This window comes from Schistocerca piceifrons, chromosome 1 (assembly GCF_021461385.2).
Source record: "Schistocerca piceifrons isolate TAMUIC-IGC-003096 chromosome 1, iqSchPice1.1, whole genome shotgun sequence".
Taxonomy (NCBI): domain Eukaryota; kingdom Metazoa; phylum Arthropoda; class Insecta; order Orthoptera; family Acrididae; genus Schistocerca; species Schistocerca piceifrons.
In genome coordinates this window covers 298,337,565-298,365,118 of record NC_060138.1, presented here as the reverse complement: position 1 = coordinate 298,365,118, position 27,554 = coordinate 298,337,565, and the positions used below count along the sequence as shown (strand labels likewise).

The 27,554-nt window shown below is 46.8% G+C and overlaps 1 protein-coding gene across 4 annotated transcripts in view; it reads left to right on the top strand.

Moving 5' to 3' along the window:
* The window catches only part of LOC124793985 (RAB6A-GEF complex partner protein 2), a 106,629-nt gene that overhangs the window by 24,375 nt on the left and 54,700 nt on the right, over positions 1–27,554 (top strand). The gene's annotated exons all lie outside the window — the stretch shown is intronic.

Below are 27,554 nucleotides of genomic sequence, written 5' to 3'. Positions count from 1 at the left end.
CGTCCCCCATCTTCCCCCCCTCCCTCCCTCTCCTCTGGCTCTTTCCTTCCCTTTCTCCCCCTCTGGGAGTATGGTTTGTGCCTACGTCCGGAGACGGACGCTCGAAACTGTTCCAAATTCCTTGCTTTCTACACTTGCAAGTCCTCGTCCTTCCTCTGTCCTTCCCTTTTCCTTCCCTCTTCTCTTTGCCCTTTTCTCCGCTGCGGCATTTGAGACCCCCTCTTCTTTCCTTTCCCTTTCTCTTTTTTCCTCCCTGTGCGTGTCTGAAGGCCGACCCACGCACTTCCATGCGTAGCCGGTGACGGGGTAACGCGTAATTCCCCGCCCCGGGTAGACAGGTAGGACACGTACGTACCCCCTGGTAACGGCCAGGCCCAGGGAGGGGTGATTACCCGAGCTGATACCTTCCGAAAGTGCCGATTGGTCCCTCCGTCTGTTTGTCGGGAGGTGTGACCTGAGGTGTGAACAATCACCTAAGGCGGGTGTGCCCTCAGTGAGGGCCCCCACAAGGAAGGAGTGCGCCATCGGAGACGCCGGCAATCATGGGGGATTCTTCCGCAATGGTTTCCTCACCTTCCACTATGTCTGCTCACAAACGTAAGTTCACTGAGTCTCAGCCACAGACGGTTCTTCCATCGTTGCCACAGTTCCTTGTTGTTTCTCGGTCTGACGAAGGTCACGACTTCTCCACGGTCAACCCTTTCATTATTCAGAAAGGTGTCGATGCAATTGCAGGTCCTGTAAAGTCTTGTTCCAGATTACGGAATGGCACCCTGTTGTTAGAAACACACAGTGCCCTCCAGGCTCAAAAATTGCTGTGTACTTCTCTGCTCCACACCTTCCCTGTCCGGGTGGAACCACACCGTACCTTAAATTCCTCGCGTGGAGTCGTTTATACACGCTCCCTCGATGGATTGTCTGACGAAGAAATTCAGCACTACCTGTCTGACCAGGGCGTAACGGCTGTTCATAGGGTTATGAAAAGGGTTGACACGAACATCATTCCAACCCGCACTGTCTTCTTGACATTTGACAAAGTTCAACTCCCATCGAAAATCAAAGCAGGCTATGAGATAATTTCCGTTCGCCCTTACGTCCCAAACCCTACGCATTGCTATCGATGTCAGCGGTTCAATCACACCAGCCAGTCCTGTTCCAATCCGGCCAAATGTGTTACGTGTGGCAAGGATGCCCATGAGGGTGCTTGTCCACCTCCATCCCCTCGCTGCATCAACTGTATGGGTGACCACGCTGCTTCCTCTCGAGATTGCCCCGTTTTTAAGGACGAAAAGCTCATCCAGGAAATAAGAGTGAAGGAAAAGGTTTCGACCTTTGCTGCTCGAAAATTATTCGCCAGTCGACAGCCCACCGTGCCTCAGACAGGAAAATACAGCACTGTCCTTGCTTCTCCTCGGCCAACAAAGGAGGCGGCCACGCAAACTTGCGACCTCACCTTTAGTACCACGGTCGTCAGATCGGCCAGCGCAAAGATCGCCCGTTCAACCTCACCTCTTTCACCTGCCCACTCTATGGCTCACCCTTCGTCGGGTTCTGCTAAATCTCGAGCCCAAAAGTCAGACGCCAAGTCTTCGAAAAAAGAGCATACTCGTGAGGAGTTTTTACGTACCGCAACTTCACAACCATCTGTTCCTCCTTCATCTAAACATCATACTTCCAAGAAGGCTACAAAGAAACACAGTTCCTCTCCTTCTCCGCCAAGGCGAGTCCCATCTACAGCACCGCCTGGCGGAAATCGCCCTCGGCCGTCTTCTGTGTCGCCTAGGCGCACTGCTGGTGGCCGGTCAACCGGCCGATCGCTGGTGGCAGGAGCTGCTCCTGACCAACCTATGGATCAGGATCTTCTGCCTTTGACTGAATGCCATTCCATGCTGTCGGTCGCAAGCTCTGAGCAGTCGTTGAGTTGACAGCACCCATGGTCACATTCCTCCATTTTCTGTTCACCCTATGTCCATTATCCACTGGAATATCCGCGGCATTCGAGCCAATCGGGATGAATTGTCGATCCTCTTACGCTCCTACTCACCGGTCATCTTCTGTCTTCAGGAAACAAAGCTGCGTCCCCATGACCGCTTTGTTCTCCCTCATTTTCAGTCCGTCCGGTATGACCTCCCCTCTGTTGAAGGCACTCCAGCCCATGGAGGACTCATGATTCTTCTCCATGATACTCTCCATTATCACCCAATCCCCTTAAACAGTTCCTTCCAAGCTGTCGCCGTCCGTCTTTCCCTTTCTGGATACACGTTCTCTCTTTGTACGGTATACATTCCATCGTCCACACCAATGGCGCGAGCTGATCTCCTTCATCTTCTTGGTCAGCTTCCACCCCCCTATTTGCTGGTTGGGGACTTAAATGCCCACCACCCGCTTTGGGGATCTCCACATCCTTGTCCACGTGGCTCACTATTGCTAGACGTCTTCCACCAAGCGGATCTAGTTTGCCTCAACACTGGGGTCCCCACATTTTTGTCTGCCTCCACGACAAATTTATCTCATTTGGACCTTGCGGTCGGTACTGTTCCGCTAGCTCGGCGCTTCGAATGGTTCGCCCTTGATGATACACACTCGAGTGACCACTTTCCATGTGTCCTTAGACTGCAGCCTCAACTGCCATATATGCGCTCGCGACGCTGGAAGTTTGCCCAAGCCGATAGGACACTTTTTTCGTCTCTAGCGACATTCGATGACCATCACTTTCCCAGCGTCGACGATGAGGTCACACATATTACCGACGTTATTCTTACAGCTGCGGAACGTTCAATACCACGCACCTCCGAATTGCCCCGGCGCCCCCCAGTTCCTTGGTGGAACGAGGCATGTCGTGACGCAATACGTGAGCGGCGACGTGCTCTTCGCATTTTCCGTCACCATCCAACTTTGGCCAACTGTATCCGATATAAGCAGCTCCGTGCGCGATGCCGTCGCGTCATCCGCGATAGCAAGAAGTCAAGCTGGAAATTGTTTATTAGCTCATTTAACACCTTCACTCCCTCCTCGGAAGTTTGGAGTCGGCTGCGACGGTTCTCAGGCGCGCCTAGTTTCTCCCCGGTCTCTGGGCTCACTGTCGCGCATGATACCTTAGTGGACCCCATCGCAATTTCTAACTCATTGGGTCAGCACTTTGCTGAGATTTCGAGCTCTTCAAATTACCCGCCAGCGTTTCTCCTGAAGAAACGTGCAGCGGAAGTGCGACATCTTGCTTTCTCCTCTCAAAATCACGAAAGCTACAATACTGTTTTCTCCATGCGGGAACTCCAACATGCCCTCTCTTCTTCTCGCTCCTATGCCCCAGGACCAGATGGTATCCATGTCCAAATGTTGCTGCATTTATCAACCCATAGTCTGCATTACCTCCTTCGCCTTTATAATCGAATTTGGACTGACAGTACCTTCCCCAGACGATGGCGGGAAGCTATTGTCGTTCCCGTTCCGAAACCTGGCAAGGACAAACATCTCCCCTCTAGCTATCGCCCCATTTCTCTCACGAGTAGTGTCTGTAAGGTTTTGGAGCGTATGGTGAATTACCGTTTATCTTGGTGGCTGGAATCCCGCAGTCTTTTAACACCAGCCCAATGCGGATTCCGAAAGCATCGTTCTGCAGTTGACCATCTTGTTGCTCTCTCCACTTATATCATGAACAATTTTCTCCGGAAACGCCAAGCGGTAGCAATATTTTTTGATCTGGAGAGAGCATACGATACCTGTTGGAGGACAGGCATCCTCCGCACACTGTTCTCTTGGGGCTTTCGAGGCCGGCTGCCCCTTTTTCTTTGCGAATTTATGGCAGAGCGCACATTTAGGGTGCGGGTGAACACTACTCTCTCCCGTACTTTCTCCCAAGAAAACGGGGTACCCCAGGGCTCCGTGCTGAGTGTTGTACTGTTTGCCATCGCCATAAATCCAATTATGGATTGTCTCCTTCCTGATGTCTCGGGCTCCCTCTTTGTGGACGATTTTGCGATCTACTACAGCTCTCAACGGACCAGCCTTCTTGAAAGACGTCTTCAAGGATGTCTCGATCGCCTCCACTCGTGGAGCATCAAAACCGGCTTCCGTTTCTCACCCAGTAAGACCGTTTGTGTTAATTTTTGGCGACGTAAGGAGTTTCTTCCGCCCTCCTTACATCTAGGTCCTGTCAACCTTCCGTTTTCCGACGTCGCTAAATTCTTGGGTCTTATGTTTGACAGAAAACTGTGCTGGTCCTCCCACGTTTTCCTATCTTTCGGCTCGCTGTCTGCGTTCCCTTAACACCCTCCGTGTCCTGAATGGTACCTCCTGGGGAGCGGACCGAGTGGTCCTTCTCCGCCTCTATCGCGCCTTAGTGCGCTCGAAATTGGATTATGGAAGCATAGTCTACTCCTCTGCTCGGCCATCTATTCTTCGGCGTCTCGACTTTATCCACCACCGTGGATTACGTTTAGTGTCTGGAGCTTTTTACACCAGCCCTGTGGAAAGCCTTTATGCTGAGACTGCTGAACTGCCGCTGTCCAATCGGCGGGCAGTCCTTCTGAGTCGTTATGCTAGCCATCTGTCTTCCATGTCTGCTAATCCAGCCCATGACCTTTTTTTCGACGCCTCCTTTGATGTAGGGTATGCAGGCCGCTCCTCCTCCCTACTACCCCTGGGAGTCCGCTTCCGTCAACTGCTCCATTCTCTTTCCTTCCGCTTTCCCAAAACCTTCTTGACAACTTGGGGTACGGCACCGCCTTGGCTCCGTCCCCGGATCTACTTGCTCCGTGACCTTTGTCAATTTCCCAAGGATGGTACCCGTACACTTGTTTATCGTCGGGCATTTGCTGCTCTATGTGCACAAATGACGGACGCCACATTTATTTACACCGACGGCTCGAAAACATCGTTAGACCCCCTGCGGGTTCGGGGGTTAGAATAGGCCCGCGGTATTCCTGCCTGTCGTAAGAGGTGACTAAAAGGAGTCTCAAACGTTTCGGCCTTATGTGATGGTCCCCTGTCGGGTTTGACCTCCATATCTCAAAATTTTTCCGAAGAGCGAGCCGATTGGGGAAGGGCGCCTTACTTGGTGCATTGTGTCCGTGTTGTGTTGAGAACTTTCGCCATCTTATTCGTCGTTGCATTGCAGTCTTGCCCGCTCTCCATCTCTTGGGCATCGATGCGCCCCTGCGTGCACTTTCTGCCAAGCACTGTGCAGGGCCATTTTCTGCACTGACGACGCCCATGGACCACATGTCACCTAACATCCAGCACGGTAGCCAGTCCGTTGTGGTGGGGCCGCCATGTACCCTCTTGGTTGTAGCCCCCTGACAACACAGGGATCGCTCTACTGATGCCTGCGCCGTTCACTCCCCACGTATGCCAAGGAGTAGATGCCCATCTCCCTGGGGCATCAGGACTCCCGGCAATGGCCATCCTGCCAGGTGGCTATTGCTGTGGCTGGGTGGCGCCCGTGGGGAGGGCCCTTGGTCGGAGTAGGTGGCATCAGGGCGGATGACCCGCAATGAAGCGTGGTACATCATCTCTCGCTGGCGGCCAGCCGCCAGCAGTCTCTAAGCGTTCTCGGGCTCAATTTAATGCTCAGAAGTACGATCCGAAAACGTTCCCCTCCCTGGTCACGCCGTGGGAAGAGTGTAAGTCTCAGGATGGAGGTAACAGTTATTCGCCCCGATTCTTAGTTTGCACGAGAGCTGATGGGGAGTCTTTTCTCTCCACAAAGCCTCAGTTCTTCGTCGAGCATTTAGAGGAGAAGTTTGGGGAGGTGGAGGGCTTGTCTAAAATGCGCTCTGGGTCAGTACTGATACAAACGGCATCCTCCGCCCAGTCCCGCAGGTTACTTGCTTGTGACAAGTTGGCGGATGTTAACGTTTCTATTACACCACATAAGAGTTTAAATATGGTCCAGGGTGTTATTTTCCATAGGGATCTCCTTTTGCAGTCTGATGACGAGCTGCGCGCCAACTTAGAACGTAGAGGTGTTCATTTCGTCCGGCGCGTTCATCGGGGTCCGAGGGACAATCAGGTTGCTACCGGTGCCTTCATCTTGGCCTTCGAGGGTGATACGTTACCGGAAAAGGTCAAGGTGATGGTCTACCGATGTGACGTCAAGCCCTATATCCCTCCCCCGATGCGGTGCTTCAAGTGCTGGAAGTTCGGCCATATGTCTTCCCGCTGCACTTCCAGCCTCACATGTCGCGACTGCGGACGCCCATCTCATCCCGATACTCCATGTGCCCCGCCTCCCATCTGCGTCAACTGCGGGGAGCACCATTCACCTTGCTCGCCTGACTGCAAAGTCTTTCAGAAAGAGCGCAAAATCATGGAATATAAGACCCTGGACCGGCTGACCTATACTGAGGCCAAACGGAAATATGACAGACTCCATCCTGTGAGAATGACATCTTCTTATGCAGCTGCTACAACAACTGTGCTAGCTCCATCAGTTTCGAGACTTCCAGCCAGCTCGATAAGCAGTAAGACTACTCCTGCCCCCTTGCCCGTGGGGGGCTCTACCCAACCGGTTGCTCCTGCACCACCTACCTCAGGAGCAACCTCCTCCCACCCGTCGGGGACGTCCGTCCCCGCTTCTCAGCCGGAGAAGCGTCTAACTTCTTCGGCTACTCTCGCCCGTAAGAGTTCCCTTGGGACCCTCCCTTCCCAGGGTTCCACCAGCGGGAAGGATGACGGCCACCAGTGGCATAAGTCCTCACCAGCGGCCGGGCGTAGGGCTTCACGATCCTCCTCTGTCCCGGAGACTGAATCGGTGAAGCCTTCCCAGCCGGTGAAACCCAAGGTTCAGCGAGAGAAGTCCAAGAGAAAGACCTCTAAGGCCAAAGAACTTGCGGTGGCACCAACCCCACCGCACCTTTCGCGCTCTGTGTCTGAGGATGAAGTCGAGATTCTAGCGTCCGCTGAGGACCTTGATCTCGCTGGTCCCTCAGACGCCATGGATGCCTCTCGTACGGGTACTGAATCGGTGGCAGTGAGTGAACAAGCGGCGTAAATTGCCTTCCCAGTCCTTTCACGCCTTTCTCAACCATGGACAATACCATCCTCCAGTGGAACTGCGGCGGTTTTTTCCACCATTTAGCTGAGCTCCGCCAACTTCTCAGCCTTCGCCCTTTCTTCTGCATTGCTCTCCAGGAAACTTGGTTTCCAGCGATGCGAACCCCCGCCCTCCGTGGCTATCAGGGTTATTATAAGAACCGAGCAGCTTATGAAAGGGTGTCTGGTGGCGTCTGCATATATGTCCTTCACACTCTGCACAGCGAGTCTGTCCCTCTCCAGACACCTTTAGAGGCTGTCGCTGTACGCGTGTGGACGCCACAGGCTGTTACCGTCTGCAGTCTTTACATTCCACCAGATGGTGATGTCTCGCAGCATGTCCTGGCTGCACTGGTCGCCCAATTGCCGCCACCTTTCTTGCTATTGGGCGATTTCAACGCCCATAACCCTCTGTGGGGTGGGTCAGTGGCCACAGGTCGAGGCGCCATCGTTGAGCATTTATTGTCGCAGCTCGATCTCTCGCTGTTGAATGATGGTGCCTTCACACACTTCAGTGTGGCGCATGGCACCTACTCCGCCATTGACCTTTCCATCTGTAGCCATAGCCTCTTACCATCTGTCCAATGGAGTGTGCATGACGACCTGTGTGGTAGTGACCACTTTCCGCTCTTTTTGTCACTACCACAGCGTCACTCTTCTGGGCGCCCTAGCCGATGGGCTCTAAATAAGGCTGACTGGGATTTGTTCTCCTCCACTGCCGCTTTTGAGCCTCTCTCTACTGATGACATTGATGCGGTGGTTCAATCGGTCACCACCGGCATCGTTACTGCCGCCGAATCTGCCATTCCCCGTTCTTCTGGGTCCCCTCGGCAGAAGGCTGTGCCTTGGTGGTCGCCTGAGATCGCTGAAGCGATTAAAGATCGCCGGCGGGCGCTCCAGCGTCACAAGCGACATCCCTCCTTAGCCCACCTTATCGCCTTCAAACGGCTGCGTGCGCGGGCCCGCCTCCTTATCCGCCAAGGCAAGAAGGAGTGCTGGGAGCGGTATGTGTCCACCATTGGCCTCCATGTCACTCCCTCGCAGGTCTGGGCCAAGATTCGACGCGTCTACGGCTATCGGACCCCTGCCAGCGTCCCTGCGCTCTCACTGAATGGAGCCGTTTGTACTGACTCCGACGTCATTGCAAATCGCTTAGCAGCGCATTTTGCTATGAGTTCCGCTTCTGCGAATTACCCCCAGGCCTTCCGCTCCATTAAAGAGCGGCTGGAACGTCGGAGCCTTTCGTTTCGCACCAACCACCCGGAATCTTACAATGCTCCATTCAGTGAGTGGGAATTTCGCAGTGCTCTAGCTGCTTGCCCTGATACCGCTCCTGGGCCAGATGGCATCCACTGTCAGATGCTGAAACACCTTTCAGTGGACTGCCAGCGGCGCCTTCTCGATCTTTACAACCATCTTTGGGTCGAGGGGGTGTTTCCGTCGCAATGGCGGGAAGGCATTGTCATCCCCGTTTTGAAACCTGGAAAGACCCCTATGGAGGTGGACAGCTACCGTCCCATTAGCCTCACCAACGTTCTTTGCAAGTTGCTTGAACGGATGGTGAGCCGGCGCTTGCTTTGGGTACTGGAGTCTCGGGGCCTTCTGGCTCTGTCTCAGGGTGGGTTCCGTAGAGGCCGCTCCGCCACCGACAATCTGGTGAGCCTGGAGTCGGCCATCCGTACTGCCTTTGCCCGCCGTCAGCACCTGGTCGCTGTCTTTTTCGACATGCGGAAGGCATACGATACGACATGGCGTCATCACATTCTTTCTACGCTTCATGGATGGGGTCTTCGGGGTCCTCTGCCGATTTTTATCCGCAATTTTCTGTCGTGTCGTACCTTCCGCGTGCAAGTCGCGGCCTCGTATAGTTCCTCCCACGTCCAGGAGAACGGTGTGCCACAGGGTTCCGTTTTAAGTGTCTGTCTGTTTTTAATAGCCATTAACGGGCTTGCTGCGGCCGTGGGAAATTCTGTCTCCGCTTCCCTGTATGCTGACGACTTCTGCCTTTACTACAGCTCTACTGGCATTGCAGCTGTTGAACGTCAGCTACAGGGCGCTATCCGTAAGGCGCAGTCTTGGGCTGTAGCGCATGGGTTTCAGTTTTCGGCAGCCAAGACCCGCGTTATGCATTTCTGCCGGCTCCGAACAGTCCATCCTGAGCCGCGGCTTTATCTTGCCGACGAACTCCTTGCTGTGGTGGAGACTCACAGGTTTTTGGGGGTGGTTTTCGATGCCCGGTTGACTTGGCTGCCTCATATCCGGCAGCTTAAACAGACGTGTTGGCGGCATCTAAACGCTCTGAGATGCTTGAGCCACACCCGCTGGGGCGCCGACCGCTCTACCCTGTTGCGGCTCTACCAGGCGTTAATCCAGGCCCGTCTGGATTATGGGTGCCTGGCTTATGGCTCAGCATCCCCTTCTGCGTTACGGGTGCTGGACCCAATTCTCCACAGCGGGATACGCCTTGCCACTGGTGCTTTCCGCACCAGCCCTGTGGACAGCGTACTAGTGGAGGCAGGTGTACCTCCACTGCGGGTACGACGCCAACAATTACTGGCTGCTTATGCTGCCCATGTTTTTAGTTTGCCCGGGCATCCAAATTACCGTGTCTTGTTCCCGCAGTCGGTCGTCCATCTGCTGGACCGTCGGCCCCGGTCGGGTTATCCGATCACCGTACGCATCAAGGAGCTTCTCTGCGGGCTTGGGTTTTTCCCTGTTCCGCCTCCTTTCCAGGCGCCTCTGCGTACACCCCCGTGGTGTGTTCCTCGCCCTTGCCTTCGGCTCGACTTGGCACAGGGCTCGAAGGACTCAGTCCCTCCAGAGGCCTTCCGCCGCCGCTTTTATTCCATCCTTGCCACGTATCAGGGCTCTGGAATTGTTTACACCGACGGTTCGATGGTTGCTGGTCATGTCGGGTATGCGCTAACTCTGGGGGACCATTCCGAACAACGGTCCTTGGCAGCTGGCTGCAGCGTTTACACTGCTGAGCTAGTCGCCATCTTTCGAACCCTAGAGTATATCCGCTCCTGCTCAGGTGAGTCCTTCGTGATCTGTAGCAATTCCCTGAGCGGTTTACGAGCTCTCGACCAGTGTTTTCCTCGTTCTCGTCTGGTAATGGCTATCCATGAGTCCCTGCATACTCTTGCGCGTTGCGGCCGCTCTGTGGTCTTTGTGTGGACCCCCGGTCATGTCGGTATCCCCGGCAATGAACATGTTGACCACCTGGCGAAAGAGGCCACGTGTAAACCATCTCTGGATGTTGGCCTCCCAGAGACTGATTTGCGGGCAGTCCTCCGCCGAAAAGTTTTTGCGCTTTGGGACGCTGAATGGCGCGATCGGATTACACCCACTAAACTCCGTGCCATTAAGGAGACGACGACTGTGTGGCGGTCATCCATGCGAGCCAACCGCAGGGACTCCGTCGTCCTTTGTCGGCTCCGCATTGGCCACTCCCGGCTAACACACAGTTATTTACTGCGCCGGGAGGACCCTCCTGTATGTCGCTGCGGGGCGGCTTTGACAGTGGCCCACATTCTGTTGGCCTGCCCCCTTTTAGCTGTGGTCAGGCAGACATTTGCGCTGCCTGATACGCTCCCTGCCCTTTTAACAGACGACTCCACTATGGCTGACTTAGTTTTACGTTTTATTCGGGCAGGGGGATTTTATCATTTAATTTGAGTGTTTCTGTTTATTTTATTGTTTTGTGTTGATTCTGGCCTTTGGCCTATGATTTTCAACTGTTTTTTTTTAAATGTGTTTCTAAGTGGTTGGCTTTTCCTTTTTTATTTCTATGGTCGGCCAACCACTGTCACACTCTGTGTGGTTTTAGTTCGTTTTGTCTTGTCTTTGTCTCAGTTTCTCTTGTTCTGTATCGTCTGTGATCTCTTCTGTTCCTCGTTTTTATTCTCTGTGGGTGTTCTTTGCCTTTGGAAAAAGGGACCGATGACCATAGCAGTCTGGTCCCTTTAAACCCCCAAACCAACCAACCAACCAAACATCGTTAGGTGTAGGGAGTGCCTATATTGTTGGCGACACCCCAAATCACTTTCGGCTTCCCGACCAGTGTTCGGTTTATACTGCGGAGCTTTACGCTGTTCTCCAGGCTGTCCACTACATCCGCCGCCATCAGCGGATACAGTACGTAATCTGCTCAGATTCTCTCAGCTCTCTCCTCAGTCTCCAAGCTCTTTACCCTGTGCACCCTCTGGTCCACCGGATTCAGGACTGTCTGCGCTTGCTCCACCTGGGGGGCGTCTCGGTGGCGTTCCTCTGGCTCCCGGACACGCTGGTATCTGTGGGAATGCGGCGGCCGATATAGCGGCCAAGGCTGCAGTCTCTCTTCCTCGGCCAGCTATTCAGTCGTTTCCCTTCACCGATCTACGGAGCGGTTTATGTCGCAAAGTTGCTCATTTATGGCATGCGCATTGGTCAACACTTCCCCATAATAAATTGCGGGAAGTGAAAGCCCTTCCTTGCGCTTGGACCTCTTCCTCCCGAACGCGTCGTCGGGAGGAGGTAATTTTAGCTAGACTCCGGATAGGGCACTGTCTTTTTAGCCATCGACATCTTTTAAGTGGCGATCCTCCCCCACTCTGTCCCCACTGCTCTCAGCTGTGGACGGTAAGACACCTTTTAATTGAATGCCCCTATTTTAATCCGTTACGCTCCCGTCTACAGCTATCGCCTGATCTCTCGTCGATTTTAGCAGATGACACGAGCTCAGCCGACCGCGTTCTCCAGTTTATTAGTGACAGTGAAATGACGTCAGTCATTTGAAGCTTTTTTTGGGGACAACCAACCCCTTTCTGTAGTGGATTTTTAAGCATTCCTTTTGCTTTTAGTTTCTCAAATTTTATGACTTTGTTCCCATTGCTGCTGGTTTTAAATTTCGGTTTTTTACTGTTTCCTCAGTCACGGGCTGGGCGCTAATGACCATAGAAGTTTTGCGCCCTAAAACCAAAAACAAAAAAAACAAAAACAAAAAAAAAAAAAACCATTTCTTATTGAACTGATAGTTCATTAATACTCACCCTGTCAGCACCTGCTTTCTTTGGAATTGGAATTATCACATTTTCTTGAAGTCTGAAGGTATTTCACCAAGCATTTAAAAATCCTATCATTGTGTACTGCACTCAGTTGCAAAATTACATGTCACTGTGTTAGTAGCTGCAGCAAGGGACACCAATTCAATTCAGTTCGATTGCTCGTACAAATATTGTACACTGATATATATTTGAAAATAATGTTTTCTTATGAGATTCCAGAAGCAGCCACAGCATACTGTTACATACATTTACCCCATTGATTCGAAAGTGTCATAGTATTTCTCCTTAAAGAAACATTGTGAAGTTGTAGCCGTAATTTCACTAAATAACAATATATCCCACACTGGAGCTACAAAGAATTTTTATTTTTCAATCTTTTATGTTGAGCAAATTCATCTAGATTTAACAGAAAGATTATTAATTCTGCATGGTAAATCCTCACAGTCTCCATATTTTATGTTTTATGTCACTGTAGTATTGTTTGCAGTTAACTCTCTTTGTTACAGAATTGTGGTCAACATATATTCAGTTTTTATGGGACACCACTATAGGCTTAGACAAATCCACTTTGACAGATGTTTCCATTTTCCTTTCTGAGATGTTTCCTTTATTTTTTCCTTTCTCCTGTTCTTCATATATTATTACCTTGCACCATTTCTTTGAGATTCAATTTGGTAATCTCACTAATGTTTGTTCATAAATGGCAACAAATGTGTGTTTCCCAGCAGAGAACAAGTTGAATCAAGACATAATTGTGTTACAAAATTTGATACTGGTTATTATTATTGATCGAAAATCATCTCGCCAGCTATAATTTCATTACATAAGACTACCTGCCATATTTTCCCACCTTTGGATCTGTGGACTGAACTTTATCCTGTGTTACAAATTATTTTGAAGGGAAGTTTTAGTATCTGTGCCAGTGGACATCACAATGGAGGCACTTGAGATGGAATGGACAGCGCAGCAAACTAATTCGGACAACTGTTGTGGTGAGGGGGTTTGATGGGCTGCATGCCCAAAGTGTTTTATGGGCAGATATAGTGAAGGCACTGTTTGCTTCCAGGCAACAGTAAGGCTGAGTTCAACCACTGCAGACCTTTCCTAGTGTATCACTCTGTGTGCCATTTCTGTGTGCTCACCTGTCAGCCTCCTGTGCCTGCCACGTGTCATGTGAGCCCTGTCCACATCTCTTCTTAGTTTCAGACTTTCTTTTTCCCCCTTAGGTTGATCTGCATGGAAAGTTTTCAATTCCTCTTTTGGGATTCTGTTCGTCTGCTTGTTGAGCCACCGTTGGCCTGACAGTATGCCAACAGTATTATTTAGCAGCATTGTCACACCTGTGAAGGTAGTAATGTGGCGACAAGAATGGGATGTTCTTACGCATGTGATGCTTCTATTTTTTTTCATCCCTTTTCATAGAATTAATTTTGGACCACCATGGATTTAGCATTTCTGCAATGCTGGGAGAAAATGTTGCATCTACAGAAGTAGGAGCAGGAACAGCATGGGCATATGCAGGTGCTTCTAACCCAGAATGGGGAATTGCTTCATACACATGCCATGCAGGTGGCAGGTCATGTGTCCACTGTGCAGTTTTCTTCCCCCCCCTCCCCCCCCCCCCCCCCCCCCCCCACACACACACACCACCCCTCACCCCCCCGTACTGCCATTTGCCATTTGGATTAGTGAACACAAGGTCATTGTAGCAAGGCTAAAAAAACCATATCAACCAAAACCACTAAATATGAACGCAGAATATATCTATTTAAAACAGCAGATAAAAATTCGCTTGGTGCCTTCGTAAGAGAGAGTCTCCATTCCTTCCAAGCTAATTATGTAAGTATAGACCAGATATGGCTCAAACTCAAAGATACAATATAGTCAGCAATAGATAGATCCATACCGCATAAGTTAATAAGAGATGGGACTGATCCACCGTGGTACACAAAACACGTCAGAACACTGTTGCAGAAGCAACGCAAAAAGTATGCCAAATTCAGAACAATCCCCAAGACTGGCTAAGTTTCACGGAAGCTCGAAATTTAGTACGGATGTCAATGCGAGATGCTTTTAATAGTTTCCACAATGAAACATTGTCTCAGAATATGGTAGAAAACCCAAAGAAATTCTGGTCATATGTAAAGTACACCAGTGGCAAAAAAACAGTCAACTGCCCAATAGTGATGGAAATGTTACCGATGATGGTGCCACTAAAGCTGAGTTACTAAATACAGTTTTCCGTAATTCCTTCACGAAAGAAGATGAAGTAAATATTCCAGAATTCGAAACCAGAACAACTGTTAGCATGAGTGGCATAAAAGTAGATATCTTAGGTGTTGCAAAACAACTCAAATCACTTAAGAAAGGCAAGTCTTCCGGTCCAGATGGTATACCAGTCAGGTTCCTTTCAGAGTATGCAGACGCAATAGCGCCTTTCTTAGCAATCATATACAACCGCTCACTTGATGAAGGGTCTGTTCCTAAAGACTGGAATGTAGCACAAGTCACACCATTATTCAAGAAAGCAAATAGGAGTAACCCATTGAATTACAGACTCATATCACTGACCTCAATTTGCAGTAGGATTTTGAAGCATATACTGTACTCGAACATTATGAATCACCTTGAAGAAAATGACTTACTGATGCATAACCAACACGGACAGAAAATATCTTTCTTGTGCAACACAGCTAGCTCTTTATTCCCATCAAGTAATGAGTGCTGTCGACAAAGAATCTCAGATCAACTCCATATTCCTAAATTTCCAGAAGGCTTTCGATACCGTTCCTCACAAGCGACTATTAATCAAATTGCATGCATATGGAGTATCGTCTCAGTTGTGTGACTGGATTCGTGATTTCCTCTCAGAGAGGTCACAGTTCGTAGTGATAGATGGTAAATCATGGAGTAGAACAGAAATGATTTCTGGCATTCCGCAAGGTAGTGTCTAAGGCCCTCTGCTGTTCCTGATTTACATAAATGATCTAGGTGATAATCTGAGCAGCCCCCTTCGATTGTTTGCAGATGATGCTGTAATTTACCGTCTAGTAAAATCATCAGACGATCAATTCCAATTACAAAATGATCTAGAGAGAATTTTTGTATGGTGGGATAAGTGGCAATTGGCACTAAACAAAGAAAAGTGCGAGGTCATCCACATGGGTACTAAAAGAAATCCGATAAATTTTGGGTGTACAATAAATCATGCAAATCTAAGGGCTGTCAATTTGACTAAATACCTAGGAATTACAATTATGAGCAACTTAAATTGGAAAGACCACATAGATAATATTGTGGGGAAGGCAAAACAAAGAGTGTGCTCTGTTGGCAGAATACTTAGAAGATGCGACAAACCCACCGAAGAGACAGCCTACATTACACTTGTCCATCCTCTGCTGGAATGTTGCTGCTTGGTGTGGGATCCTTACCAGGTAGAATTGACAGTGAACATAAAAAAAGTGCAAGGAAGGGCAGCCCGTTTCGTGTTATCGTGCAATAGGGGTGAGAGTGTCACTAATATGATATGCAAGTTGGGGTGGCAGTCACTGAAACAAAGGCGGTTTTCTTTGCGGTGAGATCTATTTACGAAATTTCAGTCACCAACTTTCTCTTCCAAATGCGAAAATATTTTGTTGACACCCACTAATGTAGGGAGAAATGATCATTATAATAAAGTAGGAGAAATCAGAGCTCGAACGGAAGGATTTAGGTGTTCCTTTTTCCCACACGCCATTCGAGAGTGGAATGGTAGAGAAGTAGTATGAAAATGGTTTGATGAACCCTCTGCCAGGCACTTAAGTGTGAAATGCAGAGTAACGATGTAGATGTAGATGAGTCTGTAGGAACCAGATTTTACATTGTAAGGCATTTCCAGGGGCAAATGTGGAATCTGTCCAAATTAATTGGTTATGAACTATAGATTAAAACTGAAGAAATTGGAAATTAAGGAGATGAAACCTGGATAAGTTGAAAGGACCAGAGATGGTTGAAAGCTTCAGAGGGAGCGTTATACAATGGTTGACTAGAACAGGGGAAAGATGAATGGGTGAAAGGAGAAAATTTTTAAATGAAGCAGGTGAAAAGGAATAAAATGTTTAAAAAATGAGATTGACATGAAGTGCAGTATTGCTAAGAAGGGGATGACTAGAGGGCAAATGATTTAGAAACTTATTTCAGTAGGGGAAAGATAGATACCACCTGCAGGAAAATTAAAGACAACTTTGGGGAAAAGAGAAGTGTTTGAGGAGGTGGAGGGCTTGTCCAGAATGCAGTCAGGGTCAGTCTTGATCAAAACAGCACCCTCTGCCCAGTCATGGACACTACTCACCTGAGACAAGCTGGGGAATGTTTCTGTTTCCATCACACCCCATAAGAGCTTAAATATGGTCCAGAGTATCATATTTCACAGGGACCTTCTTTTGCAGTCAGATGATGAGCTCTGTACCAATTTAGAGCAGCGAGTTGTCCATTTTCTCTGGAGCGTCCACCAGGGTCTGAGGGATCATCAGGTTGCCACGAGTGCCTTCATCTTAACCTTCGCGGGTGACACATTACCCAAGAAGGTCAAGGTGATGGTCTACCACTGTGATGTAAAGCCATATGTCCCTCCCTCGATGCGGTGCTTTAAGTGCTGGAAGTTCAGCCTTATGTCTTCCCGCTGTACTTACAGCATCACCTTTCGGGGTTTTGGATGTCCTTCACATCCCAATACTCCCTGTGCCCCGCCTCCCGTCTGTGTCAACTGCAGAGAGCACCATTCACCTTGCTCACCAGACTGCAGGATTCTCCAGAAAGAAAGGAAAATAATGGAATACCAGACCATGGACCGACTGACCTACGGTAAGGCTAACAGAAAAAATGAGAGGCTACATCCTATGTATATGACATCAATCTACACCGCTGCTGTGACAGCGGTTCCACCATCTTCCATTCTGCCATGTACAGTTGGCTCTCAGAGCCGTCAGACTCCACCTGCCCCCTTGATGGTGGGAGGCACTTCCCTCAGCGTTGCTCCTGCACAACCTAAATCAGGAGCAACACCCACCCAACCATCGGGGATGTCAGTCCCCACTTCTCAGCTGGAGAAGCATAAGTCTTCTTCAGCTCCTCTCACCGGGAAGGGATCCCTTGGGTCACTCCCTTCCCAGGTTCCTACCAGTGACAAAGCTGACAGCTGCCAGTGGCTGAAGCAACCACAGGTAGCTGGTCGTAGGGCTTCACAGTCCTCCTCAGTCCCTGAGACTGAAGCAGTAAAGAGCTCCCATCTGGACAAACCTAAGGAGCAGTGAGAGAAACCTAACACACCACCACTACCTACAAACTCTGTGTCTGAGGATGAGGTGGAGATTCTGGCGTCCGCTGAGGACCTAGATCTCACTGGGCCCTCAGACACAATGGATGTCGATTGCACAGGTACTCATCTGGTGACAGTAGGTGATCCTGAGGCATAGACTGCCTCATTGAGTGTTTCATGCCTTTCAAGTCTCACAATCACGTAATCCTCCAGTGGAATTGCGGAGGTTTTTTCCACCACCTGGCTGAGCTATGGCAACTGTTAAGCTTTACACCTGCTTTCTTCATTGCCCTCCAGAAAACCTGGTTCCCGGCACTGCCGACCCCTGCCCTCCATGGCTATAAGAGATATTACAGGAACTTTAGTGACTATAATAGTGTGTCAGGTGGAGTTTGCATCTATGTCCTGAACTCGGTATGTAGTGAACCTGTGCCCCTTCAAACCCCTCTTGAAGCTGTGGCTGTCAGGATAAGGACGATGCAGGAAATAACTGTCTGCAACGTATATCTTCCTCCAGATGGTGCAATACCCCTGAACGTATTGGCTGCACTGATTGATCAACTCCCTAAACCTTTCCTACTTTTGGGAGATTTTTAACATGCATAACCCCTTGTGGGTTGGCACCATGCTTCCTGGCCAAGGTAGGAAGGTCGAAAATTTACTATCACAACTCGACCTCTGTCTCTTAAATACAGGTGCTCCCACACATTTCAGTGTGGCATGTAGCACATATTCAGCCATTGATCTCTCGGATTGCAGTCCTGGCCTTTTCCCATCTGTCCACTGGAGAGCACATGATGACCTGTGTGGGAGTGACCAGTTCCCCATCTTCCTGTTACTCCTCTGGCATCATGCCCAGGGATGCCTACCCAGGTGGGCTTTAAACAAGGCAGACTGGGAAGTCTTCACCTCTGCTGTCACTGCTGAATCTCCCCCCACATGGTGCCATCGATGTTGTCGTTGAGCACGTCACTACAACAATTGTTTCTGCAATGGAAAACTTGATCTCTAGTTGTTTAGGGTGCCCCTGGCGAAAAACAGTTCCTTGGTGGTTGTTGGAAGTCGCTGAGGCAATTAAAGAGCATCGGCGAGCTCTACAGCAACATAAGCGGCACCCTTCCCTAGAGCAACTAAAAGTCTTTAAGCGGCTCTGTGCCTGCATTCAACAGCTTATAAAACGACGGAAACATGAGTGTTTGGAGAGTTACGTGTCGACCAGTGGGTGCCATACATCACCTTCCCAAGTCTGGACAAAGATCAGACGTCTTTTTGGGTATCAGACCCCAACAGGTGTCCCTGGCATGTTATCTTTATTTTATTTTATTTACACGTCAAGTTCTGTAGGACCAAATTGAGGAGCAAATCTCTGAGGTCATGGAATGTATCAGTACACGAAATTAAAACATAAAAGTAATAACAGATAAAAATAAATGTTTATGAATCCAAAAAAAGTCACTCCATAAGTTTAAGTAAACACAATCAACAGTTCAATAAGAATCTGCTTAATTTTTCAAGGAACTGCTCGACAGAACAGAAGGAGTGACTCATGAGGAAACTCTTCAGTTTCATTTGAAAGTGCGTGGATTACTGCTAAGAGTTTTCGAATTTTAGTGGTAGCTTATTGAAAATGGATGCAGCAGTATACTGCACACCTTTTTGCACAAGAGTTAAGGAAGTCCGATCCAAATGCAGGTTTGAGTATTAACCGAGTGAAAGCTGCTTATTCTTGGGAATAAGCTAATATTGTTAACAAGAAATGGCAGTAAGGAATATACCGGATGATCAAAAAGTCAGTATAAATTTGAAAACTGAATAAATCATGGAATAATGTAGATAGAGAGGTACAAATTGGCACACAGGCTTGGAATGACATGGGGTTTATTAGAACCAAAAAAATACAAAAGTTCAAAAAATGTCCAACAGATGGCGCTTCATCTGATCAGAATAGCAATAATTAGCATAACAAAGTAAGACAAAGCAAAGATGATGTTCTTTACAGGAAATGCTCAATATGTCCACCATCATTCCTCAACAAAAGCTGTAGCCGAGGAATAATGTTGTGAACAGGACTGTAAAGCATGTCCGAAGTTATGGTGAGGCATTGGCATTGGATGTTGTCTTTCAGCATCCCTAGAGATGTCGGTCGATCACGATACGCGTGCAACTTCAGGTAACCCCAAAGCCAATAATCGCACGGGCTGAGGTCTGGGGACCTGGGAGGCTGAGCATGACGAAAGTGGCGGCTGAGCACACGATCATCACCACACAACGTGCGCAAGAGATCTCTCACGCATCTAGAAATATGAAGTGGAGCACCATCCTGCATAAACATCGTACGTTCCAGCAGGTGTTTATCAGCCAGGCTGGGGATGATACAATTCTGTAACATATCGGCGTACCTCTCACCCATCATGGTAGCAATTACAAAACCAGAATCATGCATTTCCTTGAAGAAAAAAGGCCCGATAACGGTAGATGTGGTAAATCCAACTCATACTGTGACTTCCTTGTCGTTCAATGGAGTTTCCATGACATTTCTAGGATTTTTGGTAGCCCAAATTCTGCAGTTGTGGGCGTTGACAGACCCTCGGAGCGTGAAATGAGCTTCGTCTGTCCACAGTACGTTACTCAACCAATCATCATCTTCCGCGATCTTTTGAAACGCCCACACCGCAAATGCCCTCCGCTTCATTAAATCGCCAAGTAACAGTTCATGATGCCGATGGATTTTATATGGATAGCATCTGAGGGCACGCCTAAATGCCAACTAAACATTAGTGTATGAAATGCCGGTGCGATGTGCGACTGCGCACGAGCGCTGACTTCCCCATGCATAGACGAACCCACTACAGTCTCCATTTCTTCCTGAACTGTCTCAGCAGCGTTACGCCTTGTGCTCGGTCAGCCACTATAGGGTCTATCGTCTAAACAACCCATGGCTTCGAACTTCGAAACCATTCTCGCCACAGCTGCATTTGTCAACGGACCTTTACCCATTCGAATCCCCTTCCTATGGCGATAGGGTCGTAACGCTGAACTAGCACATTCCCCATTCTGATAATACAGCTTCACTAAAAGCGCCTTTTCAGGTAACGTCAACATGCTGCGACTGCTGGCGCATCTGATTCTCTCTCTCATTACAGCTCCTTTTATACATGGTTGTCATGCGCAGTTACTGACGTTTTGCTGTCCAGCGCCATCTGTCTGACATTTTGTGAACTTTTTTCCCCCCCTAATAAAACCCCATGTCATTCCAAGCATGTGTGTCAATTTTTACCTCTCTGTCTACATTATTCTGTGGTTTATTAAGTTTTCAAATTTATACTGACTTTTTGATCACCCGGTATATATTGAGAGGCCAGTGTCAAAACACCCAGACTTGTGAACAGGGGTCAACAAGAGGTTTGTGAACTTACACCACTTATTGCCTGAACTGTCCATTTCGGAGCCAAAAATATCCTTTTACAATGGGAAGAGTTATCCCAAAATATAACACCATACAACATAAGCGAATGAAAATAAGCAAAGTAGACCAATTTTCGTGTCAAACGATCACTCAGTTCTGATACCATTCGAATAGTAAAAATCGCAGTATTAAGTCTTTGAACAAGATTCTGAATGTGGGCTTTCCACGGCAGCTTACTATCTATCTGAACACCTAGGAATTTGAACTGTTCAGTTTCACTAACCATATGCCCATTCTGTGAAATTAAAACGTCAGGTTTTGTTGAATTGTGTGTTATAAACTGAAAAAACTGAGTCTTACTGTGATTTAGCATTAGTTTATTTTCTACAAGCCATGAACTTAGGTCCTGTACTGAACTATTTGAAACTGAGCCAATGTTGCACACAACATCCTTTACTACCAAGCTAGTGTCATCAGCAAACAGAAATATTTTAGAGTTACCCGTAATACTAGAGGGCATATCATTTATATAAATAAGGAACAGGAGAGGCCCCAACACTAATCCCAGGGGCACCCCTCACCCCCCCCCCCCTCCCCCCACCCCACCCCATTTGACAGTACCCCACTCAGACCCCACATCACAGTCGTTATCAACATAGTGAATAATGACCTTTTGCTGCCTGTTGCTAAAGTAAGAGGTGAACCAGTTGTGAGCTACTCCCCATATTCCGTAATGCTCCAACTTCTGGAGCAATATTTTGTGATCAACACAATCAAATGCCTTAGTTAAAGCAAAAAATATGCCAAGCATTCTAAACCTTTTGTTTAGCCCATCCAGTACCTCACAGAGAAATGAGAATATAGCATTTTCAGTTGTTAAACAACTTCTAAAGCCGAACTGTACATTTGATAGCAAATCGTGTGATATGAAATGATCAATTATCCTTACACACAGCCTTTTCAGTAACTTTCGCAAACACTGATGGCGCAGAAATAGGTCTAAAGTTATCTACATTATCCCTTTCAACCTTTTTATAAAGCGGATTTACTACTGAGTACTTTGATTGCCCAGGAAACTGACCATTCCTAAAGGAAAAATTACAAATATGGCTAAATACTGGGCTAACATTTACAGCACAGTACTTTAATATTCTGCTAGACACTCCATCATAACAATGAAAGTCCTTAGTCTTCAGTGATTTTATTATTGACTCAATCTCCCTCTTGTTGTCTGTATCACAGAGGAGTATTTCAGGCGTCAATCTCAGAAAGGCATTTGCCAAGAAAGTTATATGATTTCCTGAAGAAACTAAATTTTTATTTAATTCACCAGCAATGCTCAGAAAATGATTGTTAAATATTGTACATATATCTGATTTATCAGTAACAGAAATATTTTTACTACAAACTGACTTTATATTGCCGACCTTGTGCTGCTGACCAGGCACTTCCTTCACAACTGACCATATGGTTTTAATTTTATCCTGTGATAAGCTATTGTATTTGCTTACCACATACTCTTTGCCTTCCTAATAACGTTTTTAAACACCTTACAAAACTGTTTGTAATGGGCTACTGTAGCTTGATAGTGACTACTTCTAACATTTTGATGTAATTCCCGCTTTGTTCTACAAGATATCCTTATCCCACTAGTCAGCCACACGGGCTGCCTATTAATGCTAGTTGTTGTGGACTGGCAAGACAGCCAATCCACTAGGAGGAAGCCGAAAGGCACGCGTTTAAGCTCACGCAGGCTGGCGTGAGGTCTGGAACAGGACAAGGGAATTATACTAACAAAAAACGTACGTAGCTGCTGGAATACTTAACTTTAATCCATAATTGGTGAACATCGCTCTTGACGGTACATGTTTTACAGCATCAATAGTAACTGGTAATGGCGCCTTGATAGGTCGTAGCAAATGACGTAGCTGAAGGCTATGCTAACTATCGTCTCGGCAAATGAGAGCGTAATTTGTCAGTGAACCATCGCTAGCAAAGTCGGCTGTCCAACTGGGGCGAGTGCTAGGAAGTCTCTCTAGACCTACCGTGTGGCGGCACTCTGTCTGCAATCACTGATAGTGGCGACACGCGGGTCCGATGTATACTAACGGACCGCGGCCGATTTAAAGGCTACCACCTAGCAAGTGTGGTGTTTGGCGGGGACACCACACTAGTACCCCATTTAGAATATTCTAATGGAAAGCAACTCTCAAAGAGCATGAGAAATGTGTTAAGGGAAGCATTGTATTTATCGTCTATGTTACCAGCACTGTAAACATCCAGCCACTATTGTTCCTTGATGAGGTTTAAAAAACTTTCTATTGCTGTTGGATTAACTTTCCTAAATAGTTTGTAATTAAATATGACATTGGTTTGAGTACAAAAGCCTTTCGGTGTTGAAATTTGTGCACCATGGTCTGAAAGGCCATTCACGCTTTTACTAACAGAATGCCCATCTAGAAATGAAGAATGAATAAAAATATTGTCTATGGCTGTGCTACTATACTCCTGCACCCTAGTTGAAAAAAATCACACAGTCTGCATCAGCTCATATGAATTTAGGAGATCTACCAACATCTTGCACCATCATATACAAAATTAATATTGGAAGTCACCACATATAACTAATTTCTGGTACTTCCTACAAAGTGAATCAAGAACCCTCTCTAGCTTGAGCAGAAATGCTCTGATGTCAGAATTAGAGGACCTATAAACAACAACAATTATAAGTTTAGTTTTTTAGTAAATTCAACTGCCCCTGCACAACATTCAAATATCTGTTCGGTGCAGTGTCGTTATACATCTATGGACTCAAATGGAATACTGTTTTTTATGTACATAGCCATTCCCCCACCTCGCAAGGAACTCCTTGAGAAACAGCCAGCTAATCTGTATCCTGGTAAAGGAAGCCTCTGAATTGTCAAATTAGTTAAGTGAAATAAAAATATTGTCTATGGCTGTGCTACTATACCCCTGCACCAGTAATTTCAGAGTAAACATCTATAAGCAGTTCACTAACTTTACCTATAATACCTCTTATATTTTGATGAAATATGCTGATTCCTTCTCTACTTGGAAACGTTACATCCTTGGAAAGTGAGCCCTTAGTTAGAAGGACTTCCTTTAAGCAGATATACCTATCAGCTGACTTCAGTCTAAAAAAAGGTGCAGCTCTAACACCAACTACTACAGGAATCTTTCTATGAGTGACACCACCACCACCACCACCACCACCCCCCACTACCCTGTCACCTATAAGCTTAGCCAGCCTCACCTTCTCACACCTATTGAGATGCAGGCCATGTCTAGTGAAACCCAATCTACTGATAGACCCAAATGGCACCACTGAGATGTGACACATCCCCTCTGCTATCAGGGCCCTCCCCAGCCCATGTTAACACGCCTAACAGCCGCATTAAGGTGAGGCCGATCATGACGCTGAAACAGCTGCATGAAATGCACATTAGTGCCACCAGTTTAAGTAGCTCTCTTTACCAGGTCATCACCTACATCATATTCCCTGTCCCTATCAAGACTGTTCCCTGCTCCACCCACTGTCACTACCTTATCCTCCTTCGTAAAATTCCTACATAACCCCCATATGCTGTGAGTCTTTTGAGCCAACCCTGCAATAGGCTTCACAATGCTGGTGACCTCGTACTCACTCCCCAACACTTCCTGCAACTGCTAGCCCACATCTCTACTATGAGAACTACCTAGCAGCAGAATCTTCTTCTTTCTGCTAGACTTTGCAACTAACCTAGGCCTCCTAATTACTGAGGACTGCTGCATGTTCCCTACATCTACAGCTACATGAGGCTCCTCTACACTCAACTCTGACAGTTGGTCAAATCTATTGCATATACGCAAAATAAAACTGTCTAAATACCTCCTCTTCTTAGCTGCCTTCTTGCTAACTGCCAGTTCCCATTCCCCACCACCCTTCACCCTTTTCCACCTATCTAATTCCTCCTTGGCATGTTGTAACATCTCCACTGATGATAACAGTCTGATTGGGGAACTTATGTACAAGTGAACTGAGGTTTTCTCTAAAGTTTTTGATTACATCAGGGGTTGAGTCTGATGAGCAATAGAAGGATCCAATTACCATTTTATGTGCACCACTGATACTGAGTCTTGCCCTAACAAACTCACATGCAGCTTCAATTTCTATCTCGGTGGATATTAGTTTCTTGTCTGTTGCTACAAATAAACCACATCCATTTCCCATTTGCCTATCCATTTGATAAATACTTAAATTTTCCTCCTAAATTGCTTTGCTGTTAATTTCAGATTTCAACCAGCTCTCTGTATCTAGTATAATGTGATCTTCACTGCATCCCAGAATTGCTTCAAACTCTGACACTTTGTTGCAAATGCTTCAGCAGTTAACTACTAGGCTTTTAATACTCTCACCTGTGGGAGGCATTTCTTCCAATCTTAAAGTGATGCTTCTGGCTTTCCTACAGCTATCATTATCTGAATTGGATGGAGAGCTGCCCCAACTAAAAAAAAAAAAAGTGCTCTCCACTCTCACACAACCCTGGTATTGTGTGTTCAGGAGCACAATGTAACTGCACAGGTTGGTTTTGGGAGAGGGGAGGTATTCTAGTTTGTTAAAGAATTCATCCAAAATGTAGCAAAATTTTAATTCTGTTTGTGTGCCTGTTGATGACTCAGCACTTTCACTATTCAGTTTGTGTCTCGTTTAATCCTGTATATCTTTGTTTTGGGGAAATATCTATATATGAATTTAATTGATTACTAGTCCATTTAAATTGTACCATCGAACTGCAAATACTGTACTTTAGTTTTGAAGTCACTTTCCTTTTATTTGCAAATATGTCTGTAGTTTGAAGTATCGATTTAGACAGGAAACATCTTAGTACTACGACATGTGTGATTGTCTTTCTAAAAATACGTCTGTTCAGCAACCTTGTATACCGTATTTACTCGAATCTAAGCCGCACCTGAAAAATGAGACTCGAAATCAAGGGAAAAAAAATTTCCCGAATCTAAGCCGCACCTGAAATTTGAGACTCGAAATTCAGGGGGAGAAAAAAGTTTTATGACGCACCTCCAAATCGAAACAATGTTGGTCCATTGTAATATGAGGCACAATTTAGGTCGAATGAATGACGATACAGCTACAGTAGTTCGGTTCGAGTCGTAAGCTTAGCAGTTAAGCTATACCAGGTAGCCATTGCTATCCGTCAGGCTCTCCGTCCGTATTTATACGGCTACCCTTCCTTTTTCACGTGCTTCGTCTGGTTTGAATTGATTGCTTATTTTTCTTTGATATGATAAGTGCCGTTCTCTTTGTTATAGGTGTTTACGTCACTCTAAGCTAAAAATGTATTACTATACTGTGTCATGCATTGGTTTTTGCATTCTGGGTTTACGGCCTGTCGCCGCTCGCGGCATGGCTTGCTTCTGTGCACGCTACCGCCGCTTACAATTACAAGCAAAAAAGAGAGAGGAATCGTCTCATTAGCGAAACAATGGCAAGAGACTGCTATTTGTTGTTAGTTACACTGCTGCTTTCTTTGATAATGATCAAAAAGAACCAAATAATAGAATGCGTATGATAGAAGATGTTCTGAACGAGAGTTTAGCGAAGATTTTTCTCCGCTTGAAAATCTTTGCAGACGCCTCTTCAGTACATTGCATTCTGCACAGAAATTAGAGTCATCTTAGATTTAAAAATCTAGTCAATTGCCGCGCTTCATTTCTGACTGTATCACTATTAGGCACAAGAATAATACTAATATAAACATGACATGATATGTATATTCTTCTGCCTTTGCTGTTGTCTCACTCTAGTTTCGTAGTTAATTAGGCAGACAGGTTAAATGAGATAGCAGCAAACACGAAAGAATACATGGCAAAATGTTTATATTCGTATTATTTTTATGGTGAAGAGAATATTGCATGTGATTCACAATTCATAAAAGTTCCTATTAACAACCATCTCTTCTCAGAGGTAAGAAAAAATTCAGAACATAGAGTTGGCCATATTGACAAACATCCCAAACAGTCTCGCCAGTCGGATTTTCATAGTACATTGAAATGCTGCTAAATTTGAAGATGAACTATACTTAATTTGTATTTACTTCGTTGGATAATGTATGAAAATGCAGTGGTCGAAACTCGGGGCGGAGAAAAAAAAGCTCGTCTTCCAAATTTTTTTTTTTTAATGACGCAGAGGTTTTGGCGCCAGTATTTATCTTCGTGCCTGCAAAGCATGCCTGTGTAGCACTACATATATTCGACGGCAGAAGTTTGTTGTGGTGGCACCTACCAACATTTTTCAGAACTTCCGCTTACTTTGCACTCGATTCTAAGCCGCAGGCGGTTTTTTGGATTACAAAAACCAGAAAAAAAAGTGCGGCTTAGATTCGAGTAAATACGGTAGATAACTGCCACATCCCTACCAGATAGCAATGGCTCTATGGATCCAACCCATCAAACAGCAAATGAATTTAGCAGTGTTGATGCTCTGTATTGACACAACCTGTCTTGTGCCACAAGCTGTCTCTTGTCAACAAAACAGAAATACAGCAGGGGTCATGCTGAGCACTACACAAGGTGGCTCTGTATGTAGAAATATTTCATAGTGAACACAGTTAAGAATATATACATAAAGAATGCAGTCTATTATGACTATTACATAGCATTGTAGTTGAAAGTACCAAAGAATATTTATTGTGAAAACAAGTATTCATGAAACCAAAACAAATTTCTGTAAGGCAAATATGACTAGAGATGTAGAGGA